This window comes from Hordeum vulgare, chromosome 4H, assembly GCF_904849725.1.
Source record: "Hordeum vulgare subsp. vulgare chromosome 4H, MorexV3_pseudomolecules_assembly, whole genome shotgun sequence".
In the NCBI taxonomy this organism is placed as follows: Eukaryota; Viridiplantae; Streptophyta; class Magnoliopsida; order Poales; family Poaceae; genus Hordeum; species Hordeum vulgare.
Window position 1 is genome coordinate 396,683,154 of NC_058521.1, and position 16,498 is coordinate 396,699,651.

A 16,498-nucleotide genomic window follows, 5' to 3' on the forward strand; every position below is an offset into this window, starting at 1 on the left:
ATCACTATATTATTGCAATGCTTCATCTTTGGGCATTAACACTTCGAGCACTCTAAATGCTTTACATGCTTGTGTTGATAGTCCTTGCATATCATGTAAAATCTGCTTGACTAAATCTCATGATGATATGCTTCCTATATCTTGTTGCCATGATAAAAATGTATATATTTCCTCGAGTTGTTGTGCTAACAATGTAGAGGAAATTCATCACTCCATGGAACAAGATGTGGCCTTGAATGATGCTTCAAGGGATCCTAAATCATCATCTATTGTGACTCAATTTTTCCTTATGGCTAAGGCTTCAAAGGTATCTCCTACTTTGAATCCCAATATATCTCATGATGATGATGTTGATGATAATGGGGATGAGAATAATGATGAAGAGAGTGATAATATTGCATCCTTAAAAGTTAAGGGTGAAATGATTTTTAAATATCTTTATAAGAATAAACTTGCTTGTTCCAACTTCTTGGAAATCATGTTTATTGCCACTGAGGGCAAGAAATACATTGAGGAGTTGGAAGCTCATCTCGAGGAGCATGAGGCCACCATTGAGACAATGGAAGGTCATGAGCGTGAATACACTAACGAGATCGTGGAGCTATCTCAAGCTCTTGAATATGAACAAACCACCAAGGAATCTCTTGAGGAAACCTTTGCTATAGAATTATATAGATTAAAGGAATCCCATGATAGAGCTCTCGAGGTGGCTAATGATTTTAGAACTAAAAACAATAAGCTTGAATTTGCACATGCTAAACTCGTTGAGGACTATGAGCACCTCGAAAATGGCTCAAAGGCTATTAAGAGTTTGCTCATCGAACTCACCGAGTCTCATGCTCAACTTGAAGCTTCATATGCTAAAGAGATTGCAAAGTTGTCTTCACCTCTTATTGTTAATAATGATGCTTGTGCTACTAATTCTACTTCTTGTGAAGCTCCATTTTAAAGGAGAATGTTGAGCTAAGGGCTCAACTCGAGTTGCTATCTAGCAATTATGGGAAATTGGAAGAAAGTCATGTAATGCTCACAAGCTCTCATGATGATCTTCTAGTATCCCATAATGTGCTAAACTTAGCTCATGAGGCCATTACTACCAAGGTAACATCGAGTGAGCCTCATGTGGACATTAGCACTACTTCTGGTCAAAAAGCTATATCGCCATGTGCTAGTCCTCGTAATTCATCTACTCACAATGTTGCTACATCTTGTGATGAACTAATTTCCATGCCTTGTTGCTCTAACAATGAAGCTTATACTTCCTCTAGTACTTGTGTTGATACTAACCATGTAGAGGAAATCAAAGAGCTCAAGGCCCAAGTCACTTCCTTGAAGAAAGACTTGGAAAAGAGTCATGAAGGAATGTCCACACTCAACAATGTCTTGTGTGGGCAAAAATCCCCAAATGACAAATATGGACTTGGATTCAACTCCAACAAGAAGAATAAGTCCAAAATCTTCAAGAAGAAGGACCAAGAACAAGTCAAGAATTCAGCCAAGATTATTTGCTTCAAGTGCAAAATTGAAGGGCACCATGTTAGATCTTGCCCACTAAAGAAGAAGCCCCAAAGTCACAAGCAACAAGGGAAGAGGCCAAAAGTGCACTCACATACTCAACTACAAGTTGAAGAAAGGCCCCTTCCCAAGAAGACCCAAGCCAACACTCCTCATGTTGATAAATCAATAGGGAAGAAATTGAAGGGTAGATGTTGCTACTTATGTCGTGAGAAGGGTCACTTCGCTTCTTCTTGCACGAGAGGTAATTTATCCAACCCAATCATTATTGATGATATCTATTCACTTGGGAAGGATAAGGTTGGCAATGTGTTTGCCAAGTTTGTTGGTACTCAAAGTGGTGTCAAGAAAAGTACCATTTGGGTTGCCAAGCCTATTGTGACTAACCTCTTAGGACCCAACGTGGTTGGGGACCAACAAGCTCAAACTTGATCAATAGGTGTTTGTGGACGACATTAGAGACTTGGATACATAATGAAGAATTAAGGGGTCTTCATCATTCATATTTTCTCAAGCCAAGTCATTTGGATTATCGAGTTTCTATCTTATATCCAATGTGCCTCCTTACGGTAACTTGTACTTAAACTGTTTACATTGTTAGTTGCTTGCCCCTTTACATGTTGTGGTTTTGTACCTTGCATGTGTTTGTACATGTTGTGCTTCCAACTTGCTTATGTTTAGTAATCGAGTATGTGTATGTTGGTTTGCATATCATGTACATGTGAGTCTTGTATTGAGCCTTTTTGCATCTTGTTTGTATCTTTGTTGGCTCTTGTGAGAGATTAATGGATTATCCCATTGTGGGGGAGTGATGTGCTTTGCACACCTCACAATTCTATAAATGTGTATACATGGGGAATACCACTTAGGATTGATATTTCAAGATTATCTAGTTTCTATGTGGTATGTCTTACTCATGAGAAATTCAAATTCTATATGGTCCATTAATTATCTCTTGTTGGTTTTAATTTTCCACTTGTTAATATTGTTGGGTTATCACATTATGGGGGAGTAATATGCTATGTGCATATTACAAGCCTAGAGAATGTGTACATTTGAGGTATTGCCACTTAGTGTTGATATTGTAAATTATCTTTTTCCTAGGTGGCATGTTTGCTCTACAAGTGTCATTTGCTTGCGTTTTATGGGTAAAGATGATCTTGGATATATTTGCGATCTACCAATGAGTATCATTTCCAAAATACTTCTTGTCCTTGACAATTGGTATTCCCATCATGTGGTAGGAATTGCTAATCATCTTTACATTGGATTTTGTGTTTCGTTTGTCTTCCTTGCCTCTTGTGGATCTATTTTAACATGTCTAGTGTTTTATAGATATAGAGAAAGTGATGATCCCATCTTGTGCGTTTTGTATTTAAATGCAAATTCTATATAATGCACATCCCTTGGGGGAGCTATCCTATTTTCTTTAGAACACTCTCTTTATTCACCCATCATAAAATCTTTTGGTCCCCGTCAAGTGTGTGTTGATGGGAGGCAAGTCTTGCTCTTTATGATGCTTTGTGCCATCATGAAAATTTGTCGAGGGTTTGGTTTGTTGGAACCTAGCGCTCTTTTGGAAACTAGATACCTCGTGTTTGTTTTCCTTCAATTGGTATCTTGTTTCTTTTTATTTGGCATGTGTAAATGGATATCTCATTCCTTGAGGTATCTTTTAATTGGTATCCTTCAAGTGATAGTTTTTAGTTTGGTATCTTATTATCACTTGATACCAATTTTTTTGGTGTATTATCAACTTTGTGTTGAGTTGATTCTTGAAAGCCTTGAGCATGCATATTTACTATATATAGCTTCTTTTGCTTGCTTTCTTTCTTTGACCCAATATATAGGGGAAACTCCACCTTGTCATAAATTGGTTAAAGTGTGCATGAAATTCAAATTCATATATATGTGCACATATTTATGTGGAGTTTGTCCTATGTATTGTTGGTTTTCTAACTCTTTGGTCCCAATGAGCTTGGGCACCATTTTGTTTGTTTTGTTGTTCCAGGAACAATTGGAGATGCGCTGGATGCTCGGCTTACCTATAAGGAAGGTGTTTATACCATGTGGTTATTGGAGCCAAGTTAGGATGATCAACGAACAACTATCTACTACATCAATCCAATGTTGTCTCGGTAACAAGTATCTACTTCATGCATTCATTTCTTGCAAAGGCCCAAACCTGTCTTTTCTTTTCCAGGTTGCATCATGGCATGAATCTCTTGATTCGTTCTTGTAGTACTTGTTTCCTTTCTCAAAGCATCCGAACGATGATGTCTTATTGCTAGTTGGGATGTCTTTGATGTTCGTATGTTGGAAGTTCATATTGTACAATAAGAAAATATTAGGCCATGTGCTATGCTTCCAAGCAAAGATCTTATTTATATATTTATGACTTCCTTTTGGATATCTTGTTTGTTCCTTCTTGTAACCATTTCATGTGTACATCCTTCTTTGTGGATATATATCATCATGATTGTCTTCTACTTAGAATCTTTTACACGTTAGAGAAGTTACATCTCTAATTGATATCCTCTTTTCTTTCATGTCCACCGTTGCATTTCCTTTTTTAGTTTTTGGTGGCTTCATGAAAGGATTTGTCTTGAGTGCGCATCTTATTTTCCTACATCTTGATGCACTCTTTGGCCGTGAAGATTATTTTTTCCTCATGCTTGTCTTTATGAGGGTTTTGCCATTTCGATTGGTATCCCTCCTCTTGACAAGGTTCTTATTTCCTATCTTCACCATGGGTTGTCACAAGCGTTGGTTCTTATTTTGTTTATTAGTAAGCTTGTGAACCCATTTTCTAGTATGTGTGTGTGGGAATGATATGTCTTGCACTTTGTGTCTCATTTCATCAAGACTATGTTGATGAGTAATGCTCATCCTTATCTTAGTCTTCTCAAGTGCTTTGCCATGACTCACACACATTATTTTGGTTGATCCTATTCTTAAGTTGCTTCTTTTATATGTTGCTCAACCATTTGTTTTGTGCAAGTGATATGCTTATGTCTCATTTATCTTCTTGCACTCGTTGTGCGTTTTTATTAATTTTGGGGGAGCAACGATCCTATTTTGTGCACTTGTATCAAATACAAAAATCTCTTATTAGTGCACAAATCATGGGGAGCTTCTCTAGTTTTGATAAAACACTATGTTGCCTTTATCATAATATCTTTTATTCATGTGGTTCGAAGGACCATATGGTTGTTTGTTCCATCTGGTATCTTTTGATTGCTTGCCTCTATTTTTGTATGTCTTTGTGGCATACAATCCTTTTATTTTCAATCTTTGGGTCCTCAATATAGTTTGTTTTCCTCCAACTACTTATCATTGTATTTGTGTATTTGTTTGCACTCATTTGCTAAGAAGTACACATTTTTTGGAGGACCACCAAATATATTGGCTTTCTAAACTTTTCGTCCATTTTGGCAATCGATGCCAATGGGGGAGAAGTTTAGAGAGTTTACTTTGGATATGTTTAGAGGGTTTTGCTTTTATTGCATAAGCATTTACATCTTGCACGCATGCATTATTGCTTTGTATGTGTGCGCTTGGTTATGCTTATTTCCTTATATAAACTCTCTTGAAGTGGTTGTCATCAATTACCAAAATGGGGGAGATTGTTAGAGCATATATCTCCATATGTGGTTTTGGTAATTGATGACAATTCATATGGACTAATGGTTGCCTTAAGTTATATTTATAGGATTTGTCCATAGGCACTTCTTGAAGTCCATCTGTTGGGTTCAATGAGTTTATATGATGACCAAGGTGGTATTCAAGGTATTATCCAAAGAATGGTCATAGAGACACAAGGTTGATCAAGATCGTCAGACAAAGAGTAAATCAAGATGATCAACACACAAAGCGTACAAGATGTACCGAGAGGGATCAAGTGATCCCATGGTATAGTAAGCATTGTCCATTACGTATTTGTGTACTAACCCATGGTCTTCGTGAGAGTTCTATGTGGGGTTAGGTGTGTTTCCATGGGCTTGCGTCAAGAGGAAGATATCATACAACCCATGGAGGATGACGTCAAGTGGTGGAGGATGGTGGCAATGGACTTGTGAAGATATGCTGAAGAGCGGCTCACCCAGAGTGTGTATGGGGGAGCAATCAACTAGTCTTCATCAAGTCAACGCAAGCAAGAAAGGTGGTCCATGTTGAGGAAGCCAAGATCATCGTCATCTAGCTCAAGAGGACTAGGTGCAAGGTATAGGTTTTCCCTTGATAGGTTTTTTTAGGATAGATTGTCGTACTGTCAAGGAGGGCTCTCAAGTGAGTAGCTTGATCGTGTCTTTCGTTGAGAGCTCAGACCATTTGCATCCTTGCATCATACTTCTTGGTTCTTGTTTGGTGTTTCTCTTTGTGATTTTTAGAGCTTATGTTCATCTTTATGACAAGCTCGAGTTCATCGAAAACGGAGTCCATATGCGTCTTCTATGATGTTTTCGATGTTGGGAGTTTTTACAGGTCTTATTCGAAGAAGGGTTCTCACCATTTTATTATGGGACTTTTCTCACTTTCTTCTTATTGATATTTCTATCACGATTGTGTTAGTCCATGTTGTTTTCTTTCCAACAAACTTGGTTTCGTTGAATTCGGAGTCCGTATGCGAAAGTTACAGCAGTTTCAGTATCCATCGGTAGTACCCCTCCTCGTGCCAGCGGTAGTACCGCTCCTGTACCGGTAGTACCGCCCCCGGAGAGGTAGTACCGCCCCTGGAGCGGTAGTAATTTTTTACTACCGCTCCCTAGCGGTAGTACCGCTCCGTCGGACTGTTTTTTGCATACTTTTTGGCCTCGGCATGGTTGGTGAACCTACCGAGCGGTAGTACCGCTCCATGAGCGGTAGTACCGCTTTGTGCGGGCTGTGAGGCTTAACGGTTGGTTTTTTCCCCACCTATAAAAGGGGGTCTTCTTCCCCATTGAACCTTATCTCTTTAGCTTGTGTTCTTCCCCCATTGTTGACCTTCTTTGAGCTTGCTAACTCTCCATCCCTCCAATGATTCTTGCTAGTTCTTGAGGGAAAAGAGAGAGGAGATCTAGATCCACATTTCCACCAATCACTTTCTCCTCTAAGTGAGGGGAACCCCTTGGGTCTAGATCTTGGAGTTCTTCGTGTTCTTCTTCGTTCTTCCTCTCATTTTCCTCCCTAGCATTAGTTGCTTTGGTGGGATTTGGGAGAGAAGGATTTGGGAACCCCGTGTGCCCTTGCCATTGCATTAGTTGCATTGTTTGAGTTCTCCACGGTGATACGTGGAAGTGAAGTTGGAGAAGCTTATTACCTTTGGTACTTAGTACCCTAGATACTGTTCTTCGTGAATGCTTTGGCGTCCTAGAAGCTTGGTGGTGTCTCGGAGCTCAATCATTGCGGTGTAACGCTCTGGGCAAGCGTCGGGGTCTCCAATTAGGTTGTGGAGATTGCCCCGAGCAATTTGTACCGGTATCGGTGACCGCCCCCAAGGTTTGCCATTTGTACGGGTTTGGTGACCGCCCTCAAGGGTCCCTTAGTGGAATCACGGCATCTTGCATTGTGTGAGAGCGTGAGGAGATTACGGTGGCCTTAGTGGCATCTTGGGGAGCATTGTGCCTCCACACCTCTCCAACGGAGATTAGCATCCGCAAGGGTGTGAACTTCGGGATACATCATCGTCTCCGCGTGCCTCGGTTATCTCTTACCCAAACCCTTTACTTATGCACTTTACTTTGTGATAGCCATATTGTTTATTGTCATATATCTTGCTATCACTTAGTTGTTTATCTTGCTTAGCATAAGTTGTTGGTGCACATAGGTGAGCCTAGTTGGTGTAGGTTTTGTGCTTGACAAATTAAACGTTAGTTTTATTCCGCCTTTGTTCAAGCCTAAATCGTAATTATTTTAAGGCGCATATTCACCCCCCCTAGGCGACATCCACGTCCTTTCACATGAGTTTTGCTAGTGATCTATAGCTCTCTTGGGGTTCGTGCAATGGAATTAGTTGTAGTCCTTCAGATTCTCTAGCATGATGTGAATTTTCATTCCATTTGGTGCCCCGTAACATATAGTGTTGCTGCTGTCAATATCCTTCAGATCGAAAACTGCACTGTCAAAAACTGATATTTCACTAAATCTGAAAATGTGTGTGAGATGCCATTTTGTGAGTCCTTTTCCTAGTGATCCATGCTGCCATGCTAGATGTTGTCAGTAGGGTGTTGAAGTGCATCTTACCCTCTACTGTCTCATGTCTTGTTTGACATTTTCGATTTATGTAGCTTGTTGTTTTGGGGTGTAGAAAATGCCATGTTGTTGTTTTTGGCAGATTATGACTATTTCTTGTGTAGCTTGTATTTTTTGAACCGTTGCTCCGTTTTGATCGTGCCCTACATGAAACTTGCTTAGACTCTCATGTAGGTTCATATTATCTTGCTGGTTGTATGTTTTTGAATGCTTGTGACTGTCGTTGCACACATATTGCATTCATGCCATCATATCTTGCGGTGATCATATCTTTTGAACCGTACATCCGTTGGAGATGTTCTCTATGTGTAAATTGATTGGAATAATGCGTAGAATCACGTGAACCTATTTATTTTCCTGTTTAAACAATATTAAAACATATTAGTTCAGATCTGGACAGAATTATAAATAAATGTATGAGGTCAGTCCGGAGATGTTATAAGTTGTTTCCGACCTCATTTAAAATGCCTAGATAGGTAGATTAATTACGCTTCACCTCTTTCCATGTTTAACCACATTTAATATTGTCGTGTACCTAATCGGGATAGAACTAAATAATTCGGATGTGGAGTTTCGTCAATATGTAACGCGTTGCATATTGAACTTCACTTAATGTGTAGTGTTTGATTGTTGTGAATTGACATGCCATGTCTTGCATATATTCAGTTGATCATGCATCGTATGTGGATTGCATCTTGTCGTGCATGTGTCGTGGTGAATATCTGTGTTGATGCTTGTTTCGGGTTTGCTTCATCTCGATAGAGTTCCGCAAGCGTGTCGGAATGTGAGGACCCTTCGACTACATCGGTTCGTCGGCTTCACGGAGTCGTTCTTCTTCAAAGCAGGATCTCAGGCAAGATGACCATTTCTCCAGATACCATTACTATCATTTCCATGCTAGTTTTATCGTTTCTATCGCTATGTCTCACTGCCTACCACCTGTTAAACATCAGCCTCTCAACATTGCCATGAAAACCATCAACCCGTTCACAACCTAGCAAACCACTGATTGGCTATGTTACCGCTTGCTTAACCATGTGTTAGCGTTGCTAGTTGCAGGAGCAGTTGCTTCCATGTGATAACATGGGTTCCTTTTTATATCACCCTATTAATTGCTACTTAATTTAATGCACCTATATACTTGGTAAAAGGTGGAAGGATCGGCCTTTCTAACCTGGTGTTTTGTTCCACCTTTGCCCCCTTAGTTTCGGCTACCCATGTTATGTTCCATAAATGAGCGCTCCTGAAATGCTTGGGGTTGTTATGGGGACGCCCTAGATTCTCGTTTTAGGATAAAGCTCGTATGGCAAGGCCCAACATTGGTACTATATTTGCCCAACATAATAATTCTATTAATATTGAAAAGCATAGGGAGTTAGCGCTACCCGAGGAGTAATTCATCATAATGCAGGGGGGCAGTGTTGATGGTGTTGGTCCCAAACGGAGCAGGTTATTAACGCTACCCGGGGCAACTCGGCGTTTGGCGTGGTAACCATCGCTCATCCGGTGTGCCCTGAGAACGAGATACGCGGCTCCTATCGGGATTGTCGGCACGTCAGGCGGCCTTGCTGGACTTGTTTTACCTTTATCGAGCGTCTTGTGCGAGGGATTCCGAGGATGCTTTGAGCTAACTCGAGGTTGAGGTTTTCCAATAGGGATCCGAGGAGATCACGGGTTTCCCTGATCGAGGTCATTCCGTCGCAGCATGCGGTAGTTTGTGATGGACTAGTTGGAGCACCCCTGCAGGGTTAAATCTTTCAGAAAGCCGTGCCCGCGGTTATGTGGCAACTTGGAAACTTTGTTTAACATCCGGTTTTAGATAACTTGAAGTAAGCTTAATTAAAACTTGCCAACTGAGTGTGTAACCGTGACTGTCTCTTTCGTGAGCTCCTTCTCCGATCGAGGACACGGTGGGGTTATGTCTGACGTAAGTAGGTGTTCAGGATCATTCATTTGATCATCAGTAGTTCACGTCCGCTATGCGTAGATCTTCCCCCTCTTTATTCTTGTACTCCTAAGTTAGCCACTAAATAAATGCTTAGTCGCTTGCTGCAGCCTCACCACTTAACCATACCTCACCCATTAAGCTTTGCTAGTCTTGATACCTTTGGAAATGAGATTGCTGAGTCCCCTGTGGCTCACATATTACTACAACACCAGTTGTAGGTACAGGTAAGGTGATTACGACGTGAGCGCGATGATTGTTCATTTGGAGTTTCTTCTTCATCATCATCGATCTAGGATGGGTTCCAGGCCGGTAGCCTGGGATAGCAAGGATGGACGTCGTTCTTTTCTCGTTTGTTTTCGTCCGTAGTCGGACCCTGCTCTTCTTCGTGATAGTTATGTATTGTACTGATGTGACTCTGATGTAGCTTGTGGCGAGTGTAAGCCAATTCCATATACTCTTCTCTTCAGTACATGTACTTATAGCAATATCCATTCTTGCAAAACGACGAGATGCGCTTCTATCCCCGTCGAGGCCCTCGTGCCAAAATAAGGATAGGATCGCATCTTGGGCGTTACACGAGGAATATGAAAGACATGAGGACTTTCATAGCTTGAAAGATTCCGACCGTTGCTGCGCCGCGTGCCAGCTATCCCCAACCTTATCCACATAACGGTCATATCATTGGGGCATTTATGTCAAATCATGCTGGGATTGCTCCCACACTATAAATAGCCTCCCCATAACCACTAGCTAGTTGGCTGCTCCGCGAGAGAAACTGACACTTGTCATTTGAGAGCAACCCATTCCTCGAAGACTTTGAGAGAAAATCATCAGTCAGAAAAAACACCAAACAACCAAACCAAAACACAAAGTGATTAAGCATCACTAAAGAGACTGTTCCTGTGTGGAACCGACGCTTGTTACCTTTGAGGAATGTGCATCCTCGAGACAGTTAGGCGTCATGGTCTAGAGCATACAATAGTCAACTGTGGATCGTCGGGTGACCGAGTTTGTGAGGGTTTGGAAGTCCGCCGTGAAGACTTAGCACGAGTGTTGGCGAGAATTGTGTGTCCTTATCTCAAGGAGAATACAATAAGGACCGCGTGTCCTAGAACTGTGTGTCCTTCGGTTTAAATACCAAGCCGCCCCAAACCAAACATACGACTGTCACGGCAGTTGGAACTGGGTCATGAAATCACTGTCTTCATCGAGTACCTGGCTCTAGTTCCTCAATCCTTCTATTTCCTCATTTATGTGTTGATGAAATTGATCGTTACTGTTCGAAGAATTTGACTCGAGACTTTTACAATTTCCTCATCCCAAATTCTTCACTTCACTTGTTCTTCATCTACACATCCTAAACATGCTACTATTGCGAGTCGTATGTTTCATTTCATCATGAAGACTATGTTGTTGTTGTGTTGCACTTTTGCCTAAGTATTTAATCCGTCGCTCACTGTTCGTGACTGAGAAATTTCCTCACAAGGAAATTCCTGAGTGACGAATTCATAAAAATTGCCTATTCACCCCACCCCCTAGTCGATATAACGCACTTTCACCTCTTCTTCTTAGGACAATGATGTTAGGATTTTTCGTCATGTGACGAGATTTGGTGTGAGATGCTTCAAATTTATTCAAGGGTCCAATGATGGTGATTGCGGCTCTAGTGCATTGGTCCTAGGGCCACATGCATGAAGACTTCCTGTAACACCCAGGATTTTTAAATTTTGATTTCCTTGGATTTTTAAATTTTTGGCTTGACAAATTTTTTTAAGCTCTCTTGCTAACCTTCTTGAGGAAACCTTTTGGAGCTTCTTTTTCCACCAAACAAGTTTTAGAGATATTCTTTTGGCCCTTTATCAAAATGAATTGGTTTGAAAGAATATTCTTTCTTTTGCAACTTTGGAGATTTTTCCATAAACTTTCAATTCTTCTATCAAAATATTTACTCATCACCTTCTGTTTTAAATCTTTTTACACTTTACCTAGCCCTAAGGTTTTACCTTGAATGTTTTCCAAAATTTTAGAAGGGATGGATCACCCTTAATTATTTTATTTGAATAAAAGAGATTTTTTGTAATCAGTTTGAACCTCTGCCATTTTACAAAGGAACTCCTCTATTCCTTTGGATTCTTGACCCCAAACTCTAGCAATTTGAAGCCCCTAGTGTCTTATATCATTTTCACCAGAAACTTTGAGTTGCCAAGTTGAAAATTTTCAAATTCTGTTTGACTGAAGTTGACCACAGAAACTTATTTTCTGTGCAAATATGTCCCGAGCTTCTCCAAAAATTCTGCAATGCTTTGTCTTCCAATGAGAGTGCTCCCCAAAAAATTTCAGCTCCAAATTCATCTTGTAGATGCCTTTTTCAAATCTTCGAGCACCTCACCGGCACTCTGATTGTGCATGTCTGAATTTAAGTCTTCAGACCTACTTCAGTCAGAGCCACAGCCCTCTCCCGTCGTCAATCTCGCTAGTATCGTCGCCTTAGCCGTCGATCCTGTGCGTAGAGCTTATCCCCTGCATCGCGCATCGCCTTGGACTCTTCTCCCCGTCGGTGGCTAGCTGACAGAGCCGGCCAAGCTCTGGCAGCGGCTCTGCAACAGCCGCAACACCTCCCTACTGCAACCCCGCACCGCCCGGCACCGTCCATCGCATCTGCAGCCTCCGCATGTCCCCCATCGCGAGTGTGCCGCGAAAGCCATCGCCACGCACCGAGCTGCTCAGAGCACGGTTTCTACCGCCGCAGAGCTTAGCAATGGCCGCGTCATCATCGCGTCGTCTCAGTCGATGACCAGCTCCCATTTGGTCAAAAATGAGACCCTCGTGGTGGTTAGGTTCGAACCGCGCCACCTAATCGTCTGCCCGAGCCTCTGCTTCACCGGAATTGCTCGCCGGAATTAATGCCGAAGCTCCTCCCGTGGCGCCTATAAGTAGAGCCCCTCCCCAGAGCTTCGGAACCCATCTCACACCTCTCCATAGTCCACCTTCAGTCCCCTGCACCAGCCGATCCAGGAGGAGGCCCTCGAGGGACCTTCTTCCCCAGCTTCGGCCGCCCCGATCCGCTTCGGAATCCGGCCATTCCCGAGTCGTGTAAGCATCGGTAGGGCCTCCAGAGGCTTCCATTCGCGTCTAGGAGCCCCTCTCCTTCTTACCCATCGCTCAATTTGATCGCATGAGCTCTCTGTCGTCGATCCCCGCATCTCACCGGAGTTGTTGTCCGCCGGAGACTTGCTGCCGTCGACGTGGAGCTTCCCCCTCAACCAAATCCTCTTCCATCAGACGAGTGAGTCAACGGTGAGTGGTGCCGCACCCTTAGCTGGCTCTCTCCTCCCTCCTATCGTCGTCGGCGATCACCTGGTGCTTCTCGCGCCTGTGAGGCCTTCGAACGTGACAGGGGACCCCCCTTGTCGATGTCTCCCTCTCCTCCGAAGCGTTTCGCAGGAAGCGTATTCGGCTAAAAGTCGTTTTCCTTGCAGGGAAACGCCTTTCCCCTCGGGCGCTTTGACATATCTCAAGCTAGCCCATGTTTCTAATAATTCTTATTACAGATTAGTCCCTGAAACTGTTTTGGCTATAACTTTTGATCCACAACTTATTTTTCAGTGATTTTTTTGCAGAAGGATCCTGGTAATGCCTAGTTTATTTTAAGATTTTTCAAAAAATATTTTGGAACCAGTAGCTAGGCAGTACCACTTATGCCATTGTTTGCTTTATACCATAGATCCTGACACCGAGAACACCGACGTTAACTGCATCGAGCTTGATCCCGACTACGTGGAACCAGGCAAGCATGTTTGAACTCTTGATGTGTTGTTTTCTAACCTAACTCATATTTAATATTCGTCACCTTGCATATCTCATACATGCTACATATATTTCAACAATGGTAAAATATGATGATGGTAAGTGGTAGTTATGAAAGGTCTTGGAATAGCCTAGTCACGCGGAAGGTGATAGGTTATGGCCTTGTCATGACATGTGCACGATGGTGCCGGTAAAAACTTGGTTAAACTCCAGTATCGACCTAGATCGAGTCTTGTCCGTGTCATACTTCTATATCATGCTACCACCGTTTTCTGAATAATGGTTTCAATATAGTCAGTTGTAGACCTATTATCAGTCACACACCATTAGAGGGACCGGTATGAAGGTATCCATGGCCCTGGACTAAATCCAGTCATCCGGTCAGGGGGCATGGGTGTTTTCGGTCTGGGACCGGAAGGGAGGGCACTCCTCGTGAGTGTGCGGTATAAATTATTTTTGATCCCATGCTAGTCGAGGTCGGAGCCTCCCCGTCTTATGGTTTTGCCTTGGAAGCATAGTCCGTGTGAAGTCGGGCTTCGCGGAGGTAAAATGGGTGTGTGCTGGTTCTGAGTGTCCACTTCTAAATTGCCGTACGCGGGATTAGTCATGATGACTAGCAAAAACCGTGAGCTATGGGTAAAGAGTACACCCTCTGCAGAGTCAAAACTATTCGAGTAGTCGTGTCCCCGGTCAAGGATGTTGTTTGACAAGTCAAGTGTCGGTCCTAGAGTCGGTCTTTGGAGTATAAGTAATGGTGATAATAATGGTTGTGGGGTATCATATAAAACTGTGGAACATGATCAAATATTTTTTTTGGTTCAAGAATTATCCTGAAGGTTGGTTGTACCACCCGGATACTTCTTGTTATTTATTTATTATGCCCTTTCTGTGGTGTCGCTGAGACGCCCGACTGCGGCTTGTTATTTATTTATTATGCCCTTTCTGTGGTGTCGGTGAGAAGCCCGACTGCGGCCTGTTATTTATTTATTATGCCCTTTATGTGGTGTCGCTGAGACGCCCGACTCTGGCATGTTATTTAATTTGCCCTTTCTGTGGTGTCGCTGAGACGCCCGACTATGGCCTGTTATTTATTTTGCCCTTTCTATGTTGTCGCTGAGACACCCAACTGTGGTTTGTTATTTATTTTGCCCTTACTGTGGTATCGCAAGGACGCCCGTTTGTGGCTTGTTATTTATTTCTTTTATGTTATGCCCTGTATGTGGTGTCGCTCACACGTCTGGCGGTGGTTTTACTAACCCATGTTAACCTTTTGAGGCGTCGCTCCAGACACCCGATCGGTGTATTTTACTTTTCTATTAAGGATATCTCGGGAGGACTACGGCCTGATTTATCCACTAACTTAATTTACTTTCAGCACTTATATTTTGGATATAACCTGAATATAACCATGCATATTAAAATCAACTGCATGCATCTCATCTTTTGTGCAAATGGTTTGCGAGTACTTTTCGAAGTACTCACTGGCTTGTTGTTATGGCCAGATATGGATGAAGGAGATCTCATGGATGAAGAGTTCGATAGCGAGTCCGATGTCTAAAGGAGTCCCAGTCAGTCTTGCAATCCTAGAGTCCGTCGTTGTTTTATTCCATCGCTTCCGCCACCTCGAATAAATCCTTGAGCTTCACTCTGATGCTTAACGTGTAGTAGTACTTGTCATGTCACATTACTCTGATGTGACGTGTCCCTTTTATTTTCACGAGCAGTAGAGTCACCCTAAGACCACTGTAACATTTCATTTTTCCTAAGACTTGGATATGTTGTAATAATTGCAAAGCAAGCCTTGCTCTGTTTGTATAATATTAAGTACTAGTGGTTTTCTGTATCAAGATGAGTATGTGAGTGAGAAATATTTTCTTCACTGAGGACGCACATGGCTGATTTCCAATTAATTCTTTTATTCAAAAACCGGTCATCACACTTCCCGACTATAATAACAAGGTAAAGTCGGCTCCGGTAAGGGGCAGCGACATTGGTGCATCGACGCCTCGTTCTTACGTCGGTAGTGGTCATTAGGTGGTCTTGGAATCTTAGTGTACATTTTATTATGTTTGAGGTGTTATGCACTTCACGTGAAGCTTGATAATAGATCTGAATCACCTTTTTTTAAATGTGCATGAACCCTAATTTTCTAAGACCTTCGAGTTTTCAAATCTTAAATGCACTCTTTGAAGGAGTGTTGACTTTGGAAAAAAATTAATATGTACTCTCTCTATGATCTAAACACTTTTTTATTTCTTCACCGAAGGAATGAACCATATATTGAGTGACTTGGATTTTGGGAGATGGGGATGATTGAATGTTGATCTGTAGACTTTATTTTTTCTGAAAATGATGATAACCCCTGGCCTCTATTGGTAGACTTCAAAATGCACTGTAGTTTAAGAAAAGTCTAGCAACTTGCTAATAAGTGTCTTTTTGTCTCGAACCCAGGGCCGGCCCATAGGCCGGGCAAACGGGGCGCCCGCCCTGGGCCGCGGGAAGACAGGGGCCTCAGCCCAGGTAATACTTTGACTACCTTGCAGTGGCCCTGCGCGTCTTCTCGTTCGGTCGTTCCTTCTCGTTCTGAGCGAGAGACCGAGAGGCGAGAGTAAATCTTCTCCTTCCTTCTCGAGACAGACTCCCAGACTCCGAGAACAACGTCGTCTCCGATTCCAAAATCACCGTCGGCCATTAATGGAGACTAATGACGCAAATCCGATCCCCAATCTGCTCGCCTTCCTTCTTCAAAGATCTTCCCGTTCCTCATTGAACAGCGCCACCGCTTCCTGCTCACTTCCCCATCAGGCATCAGCTAGACGTTGGAGTCTTGGAGAACCCATTCCTCACTTCCCGGTGATCCTGTTCCTCCTTTCAGATAAATAGATGACCCTGGCCCTGTCTGCATCTCTATTCTCTAATATCTCTCTTTCTCTGTTTCAGACTTTCAGTGGACAAGGGAATAGGGGATATATTTGAGGCGGGGGGAGGGACTGTTGTTCT